This window comes from Balaenoptera acutorostrata, chromosome X (assembly GCF_949987535.1).
Source record: "Balaenoptera acutorostrata chromosome X, mBalAcu1.1, whole genome shotgun sequence".
NCBI lineage: Eukaryota > Metazoa > Chordata > Mammalia > Artiodactyla > Balaenopteridae > Balaenoptera > Balaenoptera acutorostrata.
This window is the reverse complement of record NC_080085.1, coordinates 60,308,365-60,323,134: the sequence shown is the minus strand read 5'-3', so window position 1 is coordinate 60,323,134 and position 14,770 is coordinate 60,308,365. Positions and strand designations below refer to the sequence as shown.

General features: G+C 37.6%; 1 protein-coding gene across 4 annotated transcripts in view; it reads right to left on the bottom strand.

Annotated features, from left to right (window-relative positions):
- The window catches only part of EDA (ectodysplasin A), a 354,958-nt gene that overhangs the window by 210,542 nt on the left and 129,646 nt on the right, over positions 1-14,770 (bottom strand). The gene's annotated exons all lie outside the window — the stretch shown is intronic.

The window sequence follows — 14,770 nt, the reverse complement described above, 5'->3', positions numbered from 1 at the left end:
TCAAGGTGAATGCATGAAGCAGTGGTCATGAGAAAAGTGGTAAAGGTTTGCAATGGCAGCCACTGCCAATAGGAGAGGGGAATAATTAAGGATCCATACAGGATTGCTAAATGGTGTGCAAAGGGCCCAGTTGTCTTTGCAAACCATAATTTTATAGTATTAGCAATCTCCTCAGTTGTGTCATTTGCTCCAGCAGCATTCAACCATTATGATAAGAGGAACACACAGTTCCATAATCTGGAGAATAAGACCATTAGAAATGAAAATTGAATCTTAATTAGAAATATATCAAATACTCTCCCAAAAGTAATTCAAATTTCAAAAATAATTTTAAGAGTACTGAAAGCTCTAAGTACTTAAGCTCAAAATGAATAAATTAGACTAAAGGAGGCAGGGTATCTATTTGTGCTTTTGTTTTGCTTTGTACATCTCAAAGTACTTTAATATGGTTGTTCTCAATTTATTCCCTTCTTCGTGAGGAAGATAGTAAAGGTATTATCCATATAATTATTATTCCCATCACCATATGCATACTTTTAATATGGCAATTACCATACCAGATTGCAATTGCAGACATATATGTACCCCACCATTATTGTGAGCTCTTTGCAGGAACCATGCCCCACTCAGTTTTGTACCCTCAGCAACTTGTTCGTATCTATCTTATAGAAGATACTTAAAAACCTTTTGTTGGATGGATCAATTTATAGATGAATAATATGAGGCACAGAATAAATGGATTCCCCAAGACAGCACAACTAGTTTGTGTTATAGAATGCAGTCCACTGACGCAGACCAGAGGTCTCAGTTTCTGTGAGGCAATATTTGGCTTTATTTTAAGATAGATAAAGACATGGAAGCAACCTAAATGTCCATCGACAGAGAAATGGAAAAAGAAGATGTGTTATATAGATATATACAGACACACACACACACACACACACACACACACACACACACACACACACACACAATGGAATATTACTCAGTCATAAAAAAGAATGAAATAATGCCATTTGCAGCAACATGGATGGACCTAGAGATTATCATACTAAGTGAAGTAAGTCAGATAAAGACAAATATCATATGATATCACTCATGTGTGGAAGCTAACTTTTTGAAAATGATATAAATGAACTTATTTACAAAACAGAAACATACTCACAGATTTCAAAAACAAACTTGTGGTTACCAAAGGGGAAATGTGGGGCAGGGGACAAATTGGGAGCTTGGGATTGACATACACACACTATTATATAAAATAAATAACCAACAAGAACCTACTGTATAGCACAGGGAATTCTGCTCAATATTCTGTAATAACCTATATGGGAAAAGGATCTGCAAAAGAATAAATATGTGTATATGTATAACTGAATCACTATGTTGTATACCTGAAACTAACACAATATTGTAAATCAACTATAAAATAAAATTTAAAAAAGAATCCTTTAGAAATAAAACCATATATTTTCAAAATAAAGTACAACATTAATGCTATATATGATTCCTAAAAATAGAAATTACATAGTGGAAGGGAAATAAATATCACTATTACATTTTAATTTTCAGTATAATGGCAAAAAGGAGGCAGATGAATTGACAAGAAGAAATCTGAGATTATTAATATCAATACCTTAAAAACACTAGTAGTAAAAAAATTAAACATGTTTTCCTTTTCATTCTAGTGTTGTTTAGCTGGCAGGCTTCTTCTTTGCCTTCTACTGGTGGCACTGGAATTTGTTTTTAGAGATGAAAATTATAATAGAGTCTGATTCCATTTTTGATGTATAACCAATGATAGCTTTCAAGCCCCACCCCTCTTTTCTTTCCCTTTTTTGCCCTGCATCAGGGCAAGCTGATAAGAAAGGCCTGGGCACTCCTCCTCATGGTGCTGACAAGTAAGTTTAAACCATGCAAGTCACAGCCAGCATAGTAAACCCTACCGCCTAACCACCATAAAAACCAAAGTCACTTGCCTTTCCCTTCACTCAAGCCATTTCAGACTAGCTGGGAAGCCAGCTCTACTGTCTCCCAGAAAACCTCATTATGCCATTAATAAACCTTTTCATAGCCTCTTAGTACATGTATGGCATCATCCGACATCAACATTTTTGGTGGGGGAATTGATCCCACCACTTGCAGGGCAACTACAACACAATCGGCACTGCGAGTAGGATGTTGAAGCAACAGCCATCACCACCTGGGGGTCTTTATTCTCTTGCTTTTGGTTTGCTGTTTGCTAGCTAGGGTACACTTTGAGCTGTGCTGCTGCCTGCTGGCCAGCTTGTGCTATGAGCTGTGCTGTGCTATACTGTATTTGCCAAGTCTTACTGAGTCTCTACTGTGGATTTAACCAACTTAATTCAGAAGTTTCAATAAATGACATTTAAGGATCAGAGTATGGGATTGGGGCCCTCATTAAAGCATCCCTGGGTTGTGTGTATTAGCAGGGGCCTATTTCTGTGTTTCATATTGAATCACATGTTTTGATTCTAGCATAAGGCATGGCTGATGCTAGGCTCAGGAAAATGACTCTTATCCTATGACTGTTGGTTTTATCTGTTAACGAGGCCTTGGTCCTCATTTTATAGAGTGTTTAGGAGAAAGACTATATCCTGTACAATATATGGGTCCATTGGGTGGTTGGTTATATAACAAATAGTAGTTACCATGTGGCATGCTGAAGTCCACACTCTTAAAAATCAGATGGCTCACGAGAACCCTATGAAATGCCTTTGCTACTGCTGCTGCTGCTGCTGCTTACACTACAAAAAATGATCCTGAGCCTCAGGGTTACAGAAAGACACCCATGGCACCCAGTGGCTGCTTATGAAAAGCAGCCTTGAATGCTTTACTCCCATCCATTTTAAACGTCCAGAATATACCATCACCTTATTGGACAACTGTAAAAAGGACCCACAAAGACTCTGGGTTCATTTGAGTGCCATGGCTTGTCAACATGCCAAGAGGATAAGTCAAACTTGACTTAAGCCCATGGTTTTTAAACTCAATCAAGCAACAATCACCATGGGAGATTAACCTTAATCCTGAGGGTACTGAATTGGGACTCTCTGCAGGAAGAAACTTATAAATATGAGCAGGGTAGAGAGAACATCCTCCCATCAAAGTATGTCCAGTAACCACAAAAACAAAAAGAAAAACCTTGATGGAGAGAAAGGATATGAAAACTAAAGCAGAGGTCCATTATTTTACCCCAATTAGAAATCCAAAAATTACTAAACAATTTTATGCATTAGAAAGGTAAACAGGGTGCCAATTGGCTTTTACTCTACAATATAGATTCTAAATTAATTTTAACATCTACCACGATGCACCAGCTGGCCAATCTTCATGGCCTCCAGTTATAATTATACCTGAAGATCCCACTAAATTTAAACAAGGTACCCCTTATACTTTTAGGGAAATTACCAAACACAAAATAGAGGACAAACAGGTATGCCTCACCTTAACAACTGGAACTATTGCCTTGCCTAAATTCCCCAAAGTCATAGTGCTCATTGACCTAAAATATCCCATAATGGGCATTGATGTTCTGACTCAAAGAGTAATAGACTGAAATAAAATTAAGCATTTGGCACTCACTATAAGCTTGACAAATGGTACCCCAAGGACCTCCCCTCCACATACACAGTTAAAATAGTTAATATGGCCCAATATGATTAAAACAAGGCCTACTGAAGAAAGAGAACATTATTCCCACAATCTTCCCCTTGAACAGCCAAATTTGGACAATGCCTAAACCTGATAAAAATGAGTGACATCTAACAGTGGATTACCGCCCTTAATGTCATGGTACTCCTGATTAAGGCCCCCATACCCAATAATATTTAAATTACTGACTTCATCCAATCAACAATTGGAAAATATTTTGCTTTCATAGATTTGGTTAATATTCAGTTAATATTCAATAACCTCTCAGCTGCATTTTGCCTTCACCTTCAAATTGATACAATATATATTCACCTGGCTGCTCATGGGGCATACCTCAACAGCCCAGTTATCAAACACAGTATTTGCCAGCAAGATCTAACTGCATCCAACTTTTTCCAGAAGTGTAGATATGATATTACACAGCTGAGAATCTTAGGGTAGGGGCTGGCCATGCCAGAAAGACCAACCATATCACGTAGGATGGGGACTTTGGGTCATGCAGTACCAGTTGACCTAAAGACTGAGTTCAGCTACATGGGCAATCAATCAATCAATCAATCATGTCTACATAATGAAGCCTCAATAAGTAGTCTGGACACCAAGCCTCGTTTTAGCTTCCTGGATTGGCAATACTCTGTGTGTAACTGGGAGCGTTACTCATCCTAAGGACAATGGAAGCTTCATGTTTGGAATCCTCCCTGACTCTGCTCTATGGGTCTCTTCCTTTGGTTGGTTATAATTTGTAACCTTTCCCTGTAATAAAGCACATAAAATAAATATACAAATAATAAAAATAATAAAATTAACAAAATACGGATGAGAAAAAAGAGGAAGCCAAAATACAACTCTAAGGTCAGTACAGTTGCTGTCACTGGTTAAACAATTTGGTTTGGTGCATCGTGTCAAGACAGTGATTTATATTTGCATAAAGTCTCATAATTTACAAAGTATTTTTTATCATAAAAATTTTACTTATAATCGTATTTACCCCTTATATCTACTTGTAGAGGAAGTATTTTTCCTAGCCCCATTCTATACTTGAGGAAATTTAAGTTCAGAGATAGTGAGTGATTTATTTAAGGTTCCTGGTAGTACCAGGGCTGGGAAGCCAAGTCTTCTGATTAAAGTTCACATTAATTATACTAACACACTCAGGTTTTCTCCTGCCCCTGCTTCTATCTTTAAATGATATCTCTGAGTATTCCTTTTTTTTCTTTTAAACATCTTTATTGGAGTATAATTGCTTTACAATGGTGTGTTATTTTCTGCTTTATAACAAAGTGAATCAGCTATATATATACATATATCCCCATATCTCCTCCCTCTTGCATCTCCCTCCCACCCTCCCTATCCAACCCCTCTAGAGTCTGTCATACAGAGTGAAGTAAGTCAGAAAGAGAAAAACAAATACCGTATGCTAACACATATATATGGAATCTTAAAAAAAAATGGTTCTGAAGAACCTAGGGGCAGGATGAGAATAAACGTTGAGTATTCCTTCTTAATAATCAGATGGGTGGAAACTGATAGCTCTGATTCAATGCATGACAGGAACCTATTTCCCGATCTATTCAATAAAGGAAGTAGACCAGATGGTCTCTAAGGTACTGTTATACATTGAAAGTGTATGGCATTAGAAGTGGTTGCTAGGTGGGCATACACAGGATCTGGTCTAGGAAATAACTCCCCAACTTGTCTTTAGATGATCTACTCTAAATGGGAGAATTGTGGTAGCAGAAGCAAAGACTAAGAAATCAATTTCCTTTCATCTGTGCTCCAAAATCTGAAATTATTATTTGTGTTTTTGAGACACGGTAAGAGGTATCTAGTGTGCCCTCCTCCAGTATTCCATATCCTGCCCAGTAACCAGAGATGAATTCAATTCTAATTATCTTCATAATGCTTTCCCAGACCATGCTAGTCCACAGCCATTTCTTCTTTCTCTCACTTCCATCAGTACTTATCCATTCCACTCATTTTAGCTCTTACTCATATACAGCATTATTTTTCTTATTTAGCAGTATCTCATACAATAGCTGGTCAAAAAATACATGTTGTACTTTGCCTACTTAGTGGATCAAATCCTCTTAAGATACTATGTGTCGGAGTTTTAATTCTCCTTATCTATAGAATTTTCTTCCTAGTTCCCATTCACAACTGCATGCCATTCATTAATCAGTCACATTTCCAACTATTGTTTACTCTTCTTAATTGGTTGAGGTGTGGAGGGCATATAACCATACAACTTCTCCGTAAAAACGCTGGTTAAACATAAGTAATACAATATAAATTACATCATTCTGTTTTCATAAAGTCCAAAGCAAGCTGCATTTAACCAGCACTTAACCAAGTTCTCAACATGACCTATGAGCCCTGGTATGGTTTAGTCTCTACCTACTCTTTAAGCCTCTTCTTGCTTCATTCTCTCCCTCTTCCTCTCTCTGCTCCAGCTATACCTGAATCCTTGAATCCTTTCATCTGTTCAGATTTGCCATGCTCCCTCCAGCACAGCACCTTGTACATCTCATTCCTTCTGCTTGGAATTCTCTTACCAGCTACCTCCTCTATCTAATTAACTCCTACTCTTCCTGCAGATCTCTGCCTTATCATCGCTCCCTCAGGAAAGCCTCCCTCATTGTCAAGACTGAGTTAAGGCATCCTATCATATGCATTCATGCCATCATATTTCTTTCTTTTGTAGCATGTAACACAGCTGTAAAATTTACATTTATTGGTGATTTCTGATATCTCTCTCTCCCACTAAATCACTGTAAACTCCACAAGTGTGGGATTCCTTGTCTTTTTGGCTCCCCCACAACACCGTATCTCCAAATCATAGCACAGTGCCCTGCATATTCTAAGTACTCAACAAATACTTGTTGGATGAATAAACATGTACTTCCAATGAAATACAAAAGGGCCTTAGCTTTGTTGATAATCCCAATATTAAATACTCTCTCCTGCTCACAGAACCAGTCAATACTATTCATTTAGGAAATACTGTCTCCACAGGCATGCCCTAACATTGATAATAAATGATCCTTCCCCATTATACAAAGAGAAAAACTGAAGTCTAGAGTGATTAGGTGACTTCCTCAAGGCAGAACAAGGTTTAAAATTCAGATATCTTGATTACTTATCCAGTGTTCCTTCTACTACATCACAAAAAGTAGATGGTACAATAAGAAAATCATGGATTATCAATTCAGGTAACCTGGCCTTGAATTGTTTTATTTACTATGGGACAATGGGTAAAATACTTAACTTATCCAAGCCTGTTTTGGTCAATATATTGAGGATAATATCTATCATATGGGTTTTTTTGTGAGAATGAGGAAAAATACAGAGAGCCCCCAGCATCATGCCTGGAACATGGTAGGTAGTCAATACATGGTAGATATGCTGTAACCTAAATCTCAGTTTGTCCATCTTAAAATTCAAGCTTTTGTGCATTGTGTTTTCCTATATCAGAGCATATTATACACCAAGGCAAACACATGCATATAAATAATTTAGAACACCTATTTGTCATTTATATAGCTTTTAGTCCTTTTACACATACAGCATGTCCTGATCAGTCCGGAGTTAGAGTACAAGCAGGGACCACAGTTGCTTACTTTCAACCAGCATCTAGGGCACATGGTTGCTTAATTAAACCATTTTGTGTTGGTGCTGAGTTTAATAGTGTTGTTAATTGCTGCAATGAGTTTGACTTTACCCCAAGAGGCAAATCAACATGGAAGCTCCGACCTGGGAAACAGTAAAAAGATTTTTTAGTTTAGTGTAGCTTTGTCTCACTTTTCTAAGAGAGGGTAAAAAGTTAAAGAAATTTATCTTGGAAAGACGTTTTGAAAAATAGAAGATAAGATGCACTCAGTTTTAAAAATAGCCAGTGGCTCAATGCAACAACATATGTCTATTTGATAATAAAGAAGGTTAATTTCATTCATACCTATTCACGCATTTAACAGATATTTGAGTACCTTCTCTGTGCCAAGCACTGTAGATTCAGTAGTGAGCAAAATCAGACATGATTTCTTTGAATGCAGTGGGGGAGACTGAATACACATAACTACCCAAGGCCTCTCCAGAGGCAGAAAAGGCCAGAGAGTTTCTTAATTTCAAGGTTGCCAAAGCTCCTACACTTCTTGTAGCTCTGCTATAGGACAGAATTTGACATAAAGTAAGTTGGTCCAAGACATATCTCAGGAGAATTAGTTAGGATGTTTCAGAAAGCCCTTGTTAAAGAAATCCTCACCTCCAAGCAGTTCCAGAACAGACAGCCAAAGGTCACTAGGGTGATGAGATAGAAAGCTCTGAAGAACCAGGAGCAGAAATAAGGAGCTAGGTTCTAGTCTTGGGCCACTTTATGACTTTAGGCAACTTAGTTACCACTGATCCTCAGTTTCTTCATCTATTAGATAATATTCCAGCTCAAACAATAACAACAATATCAATAACAAAGATTCCATAACAACATTATAATGAGCAGCAGGGTATTCTAGATTTCTATACCAATTTGGTAGATACTTACTATAAACTTTTAAACCATTCTACATAGTATTAAAAACTACACATTTATTTTGGTAACAAATATTAATTAAATTATTTTTACAAAATCCAAAGTTTAGAAGCGATACTTAGAGACCATTTAGTTACATGAAGATCATTCCCACTAGCCAATCATGTTAGATGATGATTGCCTATCCTAATTCATAAGGCTTTTCTCAGGAGTGAGATTCAGTCATCTCCTTTGGTTGACCAATAAAGTAATTAATAAACCTCATTATTGAGCATTTCTTCCTCATGTGTAACCTAAAACTCCCAAAATAGTTTAAGCCTGTTTCTTTTAGCTTTGTCCTTGGGAGAGAAGGAGAACTGGTGGTTGACATTCTCTTGTAATAATACCTCATAGATATGGAGACAATGATTAAATAACAACCTCAGCCTTCTCAGCAAACTAAATAACTCTTTGCTTCCAACTCTGATTTCCGTGATCCTTTGAGTTGTACATCTCAAAAAAATAGGGGCTTCCCTGGTGGCGCAGTGGTTGAGAATCTGCCTGCTGATGCAGGGGACACGGGTTCGAGCCCTGGTCTGGGAAGATCCCACATGCCGCGGAGCGGCTGGGCCCGTGAGCCACAATTGCTGAGCCTGCGCGTCTGGAGCCTGTGCCCCGCGACGGGAGGGGCCGCGATAGAGAAAGGCCCGCGCACCGCGATGAAGAGCGGTCCCCGCACCGCGATGAAGAGTGGCCCCCGCTTGCCGCAACTGGAGAAAGCCCTCGCACGAACCGAAGACCCAACACAGCCAAAAATAAATAAATAAATAAATAAATAAAGAGAGTCTTAAAGTTTAAAAAAAAAAAAATCAGAAATCTTGTCTATTTTACATAAATTAAATATTAGAAAGTAAAGCACATTTTCTCTCAAGTATAAGTTAGAATAGTGATGATTAAGAGCAACATAATTCAGTAGGTGAACCATTTTTCTAAAACAAGTTTTGAAAAAAATCATCCTTTGAATAATCTTTTTCAAACGTTAAAAAGCCAAAGTGCATTTTAATACTGAGAACGTTCACAGAAAGGTTGGTATGGATTCATCTCAGAAATCTTAGTGTCTATATCAGCTATATATAACTATTTCAGTCACCCACAAAAATGCTAACACACCTAAGGGAAAAAACAGCAACTACTGAATCTTCTCTTTGATCACTTAGGTTTCCTTGCTTTCGGTCTTTAAATATAGGTGGTTTGTTCTCAATCATGTAGAAACTTCTATTTGTAGGCCTAGCACCTGTCTACAAGATATCATGGTAGTCAGGGATATAATAAAGAACTCAAAAAAATTTAAACACAGTGTGGCCAGGTAGGTGTTAGACCAAAGGCAAGGTTTCTGACATTGCAAAGGTTTTTTTTTTTTGGTATTCTGTGCCCTTTATGAATGATATTCTTTTTTATTTTAATGAATTTAGGTGAAACCGAGAAAACCAGCACAGATACTGCCAGACAGTCATTGGCAAGTGCTTGTTATAGACTGACAGTGAGTTTAAATAGGCCCAACGTTTGCAGTCATAAAAGTTGTTCCAAATATCTCTGGGAAATGACTTGCCTAAGGTCATACAGTTGGTTAGTTGCAAGCTAGGGTGTCCTCCTGACTCTAAATCCAATCTAATACTCTTAACAAAACACTTTTTAATGTTTAAAATTTATAAAACATCACAAAGGATAATACAATGACCACCCATATCCCTATCAACTTAAGAAATAAAACATTGCCAATACAGTTGAATTCCTATTGTGTGCCTCATCCCTGACCACTTTGCCCTTCTTTGCCCAAAAGTTAAATGCCATCTTGAATTTCCTGTTTACCATTTTCATGCCTTCCTTTGTACACTTCTAAGTAATATATATATATATATATATATATATATATATATACACACATATATATGTGTGTATATATATATATTTCTAAGTAATATATAGAATAATTGGGGTATTTTTAAACTTTATATAAACTGTTGCATTATATACATATATTATTCTGCAATTTGCTTTTTTTGTTCAGCACCTTTTGTGATGTTCATCTATATTGATTCATGTAGCTCTAGTTCATTCATTTTCCTCTACTGTGTAGTATTCCACTGTGTAAATATACTCTAATTTATTTATCCATTCTCCTGCTCACTGAGATTTAAGTTGTCTCCAATTTCTTGCTATTATAAATAATGTTCCTTTAAAAATACAGTTGACCCTTGAACAATGCAGGGGTTAGGGGCGCCTCCTTGGATACAACCAACCACAGATTGTATTGTACTTTAGTATGTATTGATATTTAGTGAAAAAAAATTCGTGTATAAGTGGACGCATGCAGTTCAAACCCATGTTGTTCAAGGTCAGGTGTATATTCATGTGCATGTCTTCGCATTTATCATGAAAGAATCTCTCCAGGAATTCACCTAGAAGTAGAAGTGCTGGGTCATAGGTTATACACATATTCAACTTTAATAAATATTGCCATATTGTTCTCCAAAAGAGTTGACCTATTTACTCGCCCTCCAGCAGCGTAGAAAATGTCTCAGTGTTCTATATCCTGGCCAAAACATGGTAACATTTGCAAATTTGATGGCGTGAAATGTTAACTTGGTGTTTACTTGTATTTTCCTGATTACTAGTAAGAATGATCATACAGGTTTTCTCTTGATAATACAGGTTTTCTCTTCTGTGAACTGCCTATTCAAACCATTTTTTTCTATTTTTGTTTTTATTTTTTTAATTATCATACGTTAAAATTGATCTTTTTTGATGTACAGTTTCATAAATTCTAATACATGTATAGATTTGTGTAACCATCACCATAATCTGATACAGAACAGTTCCATCACTCCCAAAACACCTTCTCAGGCTACCCATTTGCACTCACATCCTCCCCCCCCCACAACCCCTGGCAACCATTGATCTGTTCTCCATCACTATGGTCAAACCATTTTTCCTTTTCTTTTTTTTTTTAATTTGTTTATTTTTTATTTATTTATTTTTGGCTGCGTTGGGTCTTTGTTGCTGTGTGCAGGCTTTCTCTTGTTGGAGCGAGTGGGGGCTACTCTTTGTTGCGGTGCACGGGCTTCTCATTGCAGTGGCTTCTCTCGCTGTGGAGCACGGGCTTTAGGTGCATGGGCTTCAGTAGTTGTGGCTTGTGGGCTCTAGAGTGCAGGCTCAGTAGTTTTGGCTTGCGGGCTCTACAGCACAGGCTCAGTAGTTGTGGCGCACAGGCTCAGTTGCTCCACGGCATGTGGGATCTTCCCGGACCAGGGATCAAACCCGTGTCCCCTGCACTGGCAGGTGGATTCTTAACCATTACGCCACCAGGGAAGTCCCAGTCAAACCATTTTTCTAATGGGTGTCTTTTAATAGTACCAGGAGGTTGATTGCCCAGCCAACTACTCTTTTTTTTTTTAATTATTATTTTTATTTATTTATTTATTTATTTGGCTGTGTTGGGTCTTCGTTTCTGTGCGAGGGCTTCCTCTAGTTGCGGCAAGCGGGGGCCACTCTTCATTGCGGTGCGCGGGCCTCTCACTATCGCGGCCTCTCTTGTTGCGGAGCACAGGCTCCAGACGCGCAGGCTCAGTAGTTGTGGCTCACGGGCCTAGTTGCTCCGCGGCATGTGGGATCTTCCCAGACCAGGGCTCGAACCGGTGTCCCCTGCATTGGCAGGCAGATTCTCAACCACTGCGCCACCAGGGAAACCCCTGGGTGTCTTTTATTTTTAACTGATTTGAGAAATTCTTTATATATTCTGTGTAACAATCCTTTGTTGCATGTGTTACAAGTATCTTCTCTCAGTTTGTAGGTTATCTTTTCACATTATAGTGGTGTCTTTTGATGAACAGAAATTTAAAATTTTAATGTGTCACATTTATCGACCTCTTATGTTATAGTTGATCACTGGTTTATCTCAAGAATTTCCCTACTCCAAGGTCATAAATACATTTTCCTATATTTTTACCTAATTTTCTTAAAGTATTGTTTTAATGCACTGCAGTTTTAATTGCACTGAAGTTATTTGTCTCAAAGAATGTACTGAATGCAGGAAACACTCTTCATTCTACTGAGGTGTCAGGCTCTGCTCTGGGCAACAAGGGACACATCATAAATGCGGCTAAACAAGGCACTCCCTGGATCTAATTTGGAACTATGCATGACCTTTTAAGTGATAAAAAAAATACTCTCAGGTGCAACATGGTTCTGGCATTGGTAAATGTGCAGAGGTCACGGAAAATATGAGACTTTATGAATCTCTTTAAGAGTAACTTCTCAAATATGCTTTGCTTCAAGGAACAGCAAAAGTTTGATACCAAATGAATTCTGTCAACAAAATTTACTTTCCTAAAAAGTAGAGAAATACCCTAATATTTTAAATTAAAAATATGTAGTGAGGAATGGATTAAGATGGTTAATATCATAACATACTGTATCGGTAGAACTTCAGACACTGCTTTTCCTTTGTGTAATTTTCTCAGTTCCTTTCCATTATTGACCAGCCTCTAGCCTCTCTTAGAACACTGAATTTTTCTCCATGCCTGGGAACCCACTGATTCCACAGACAGCACCACGAACTTTTTTGATTTGTTATGATGTCTTTTGGTGCTTAACAGCAATATTACAGTCTACCAGAGATCTTTCCACATCAAGTACTCTAGCTTAAAAACTGCTAATGAGATATCAGGTTGTTTTTAATGATTCAGAGAATAGTAATAAAACTAAAATATACACGTTCTTTGGCCCAGAACTTGCGCGTCTGGGAATTTATCCTGAGGAAATAATTAAGGATTTACACCAAGATATAGCTACAATTATGTTTACTGCACCATTGTTTGTAAGATGAGAAACTTGGAAACAATTCTGATGTCTAACAGGAATGAGTTATTAAATATGTCAGGGTACATCCATTTGATAGAATACTAAGTAGCCCCCTTCTGAGCTTCAGAGTTTCACATCCAACTGTCTACTCAACAGTTCCACCTGTCTATCCAAGGGTGAACTTCTGATCATCCCCTCACAAACCTAGTCCTTATTTCAGAGTTGGGTTTTCTGTTACTTGTAGCCAAAAAGATCTTAACTGGTGATATGGTGTGGTAAGCTGCAGACTACAGAATAAAACTTTTATCAGAGGGTTTCTGCCATCTTAATTGGATTCCCTTTCAAAATACAGGTATGCCTTTACTTTATGGACCAGATGTAGCCCTGAAAAGTTGAGTTAATCAAATTTTTATAAAATTAGAATTTGCCTATTGGCATACATTATAATTTCATACAACACAGTTTTCATTGATGACTGACCTTCAAATGGATATCACCTTTATTGTCTGCATCTTATCCCTCTTGTGGTGGTTAAGAAGATAGATTTTTAGAGCTTGGTTTCCTCAGATCAAATCCCAATTCTGTCACTTACAAGCTGGGTACCTTAGACACATTACCTTTGTGTACCTCAGATTATTTTTTTTACTTAAAAACTGTAATAATAGAGCTCCCACAAAATGGGGTTTTGTGAAAATTAAGCCTTTAATACAAATAAAGCACTTAAAAAGGGTTTGGCACCAATAAGCATTTAATTTTGTTACTATTCTATTATTTTTATCTCCAGAACGTCCCAAATTATTTCTAAATTCTATCCAGTTCTTAGATGTAAACACAGAATCCATAATTAACTTTCCAATTTTGTAAATTGAAGCTTTGTTTTTAAAAAATGATTGTTTGATAGTTTTTGAAGCTGGGTGATATATACATACAGGGGGAGTCCATTTTACTGGTCTATCTGTGTATATGTTTTAATTTTCCATAATACAAAGTAAAAAGGCTTAAAGGAAGCACATCTTCCCTGTCATAAATTAAGTACAAGTATATATACCCTTCAAAGGGCAATATTTTATTCAAATGAAAATCAAAGGGGCTTCCCTGGTGGTGCAGTGGTTAAGAATCCGCCTGCCAATGCAGAGGACAGGGGTTTGAGCCCTCTCCGCCACATGCCATGGAGCAGCTAAGCCCGTGCGCCACAACTACTGAAGCCCGCACGTTTAGAGTCCGTGCTCCCCAACAAGAGAAGCCACCGCAGTAAGAAGCCCGCGTGCCACAATGAAGAGTAGCCCCCGCTCGCATCAACTAGAGAAAGCCCGCGTGCAGCAAGGAAAACCCAACACAGCCATAAATAAATAAATAAATAAATTTATTTTTTTAAAAAAAAGAAAATCAAAGCACTGTATTTCACTTACTATACTACTTCAATTGCCTGTTTGTGGGGTGGGGGGTGGTATGTGTGCACAAATTTAGAGCATTAGCTAAGTAAATAAGCAAGAAGAAAATTCCTGGCTGCCAAAATTTATAATTCATCCAAGAAATTCTATGAGGCACCCTGGACTACAGGTGAACAGTTGGCACCAATGGTATATTTAAATATTATACTGTAGAGCAGACCATCTAGAAGCTGTGCTCCACTTACTCCAAGAAGACAGTCAGACACTGGTTCATGTTTAACATATTATTCAATAACATCACACAAAGTTGAGAACAACAACAACAAAAGTTGGTTGCCAAGTG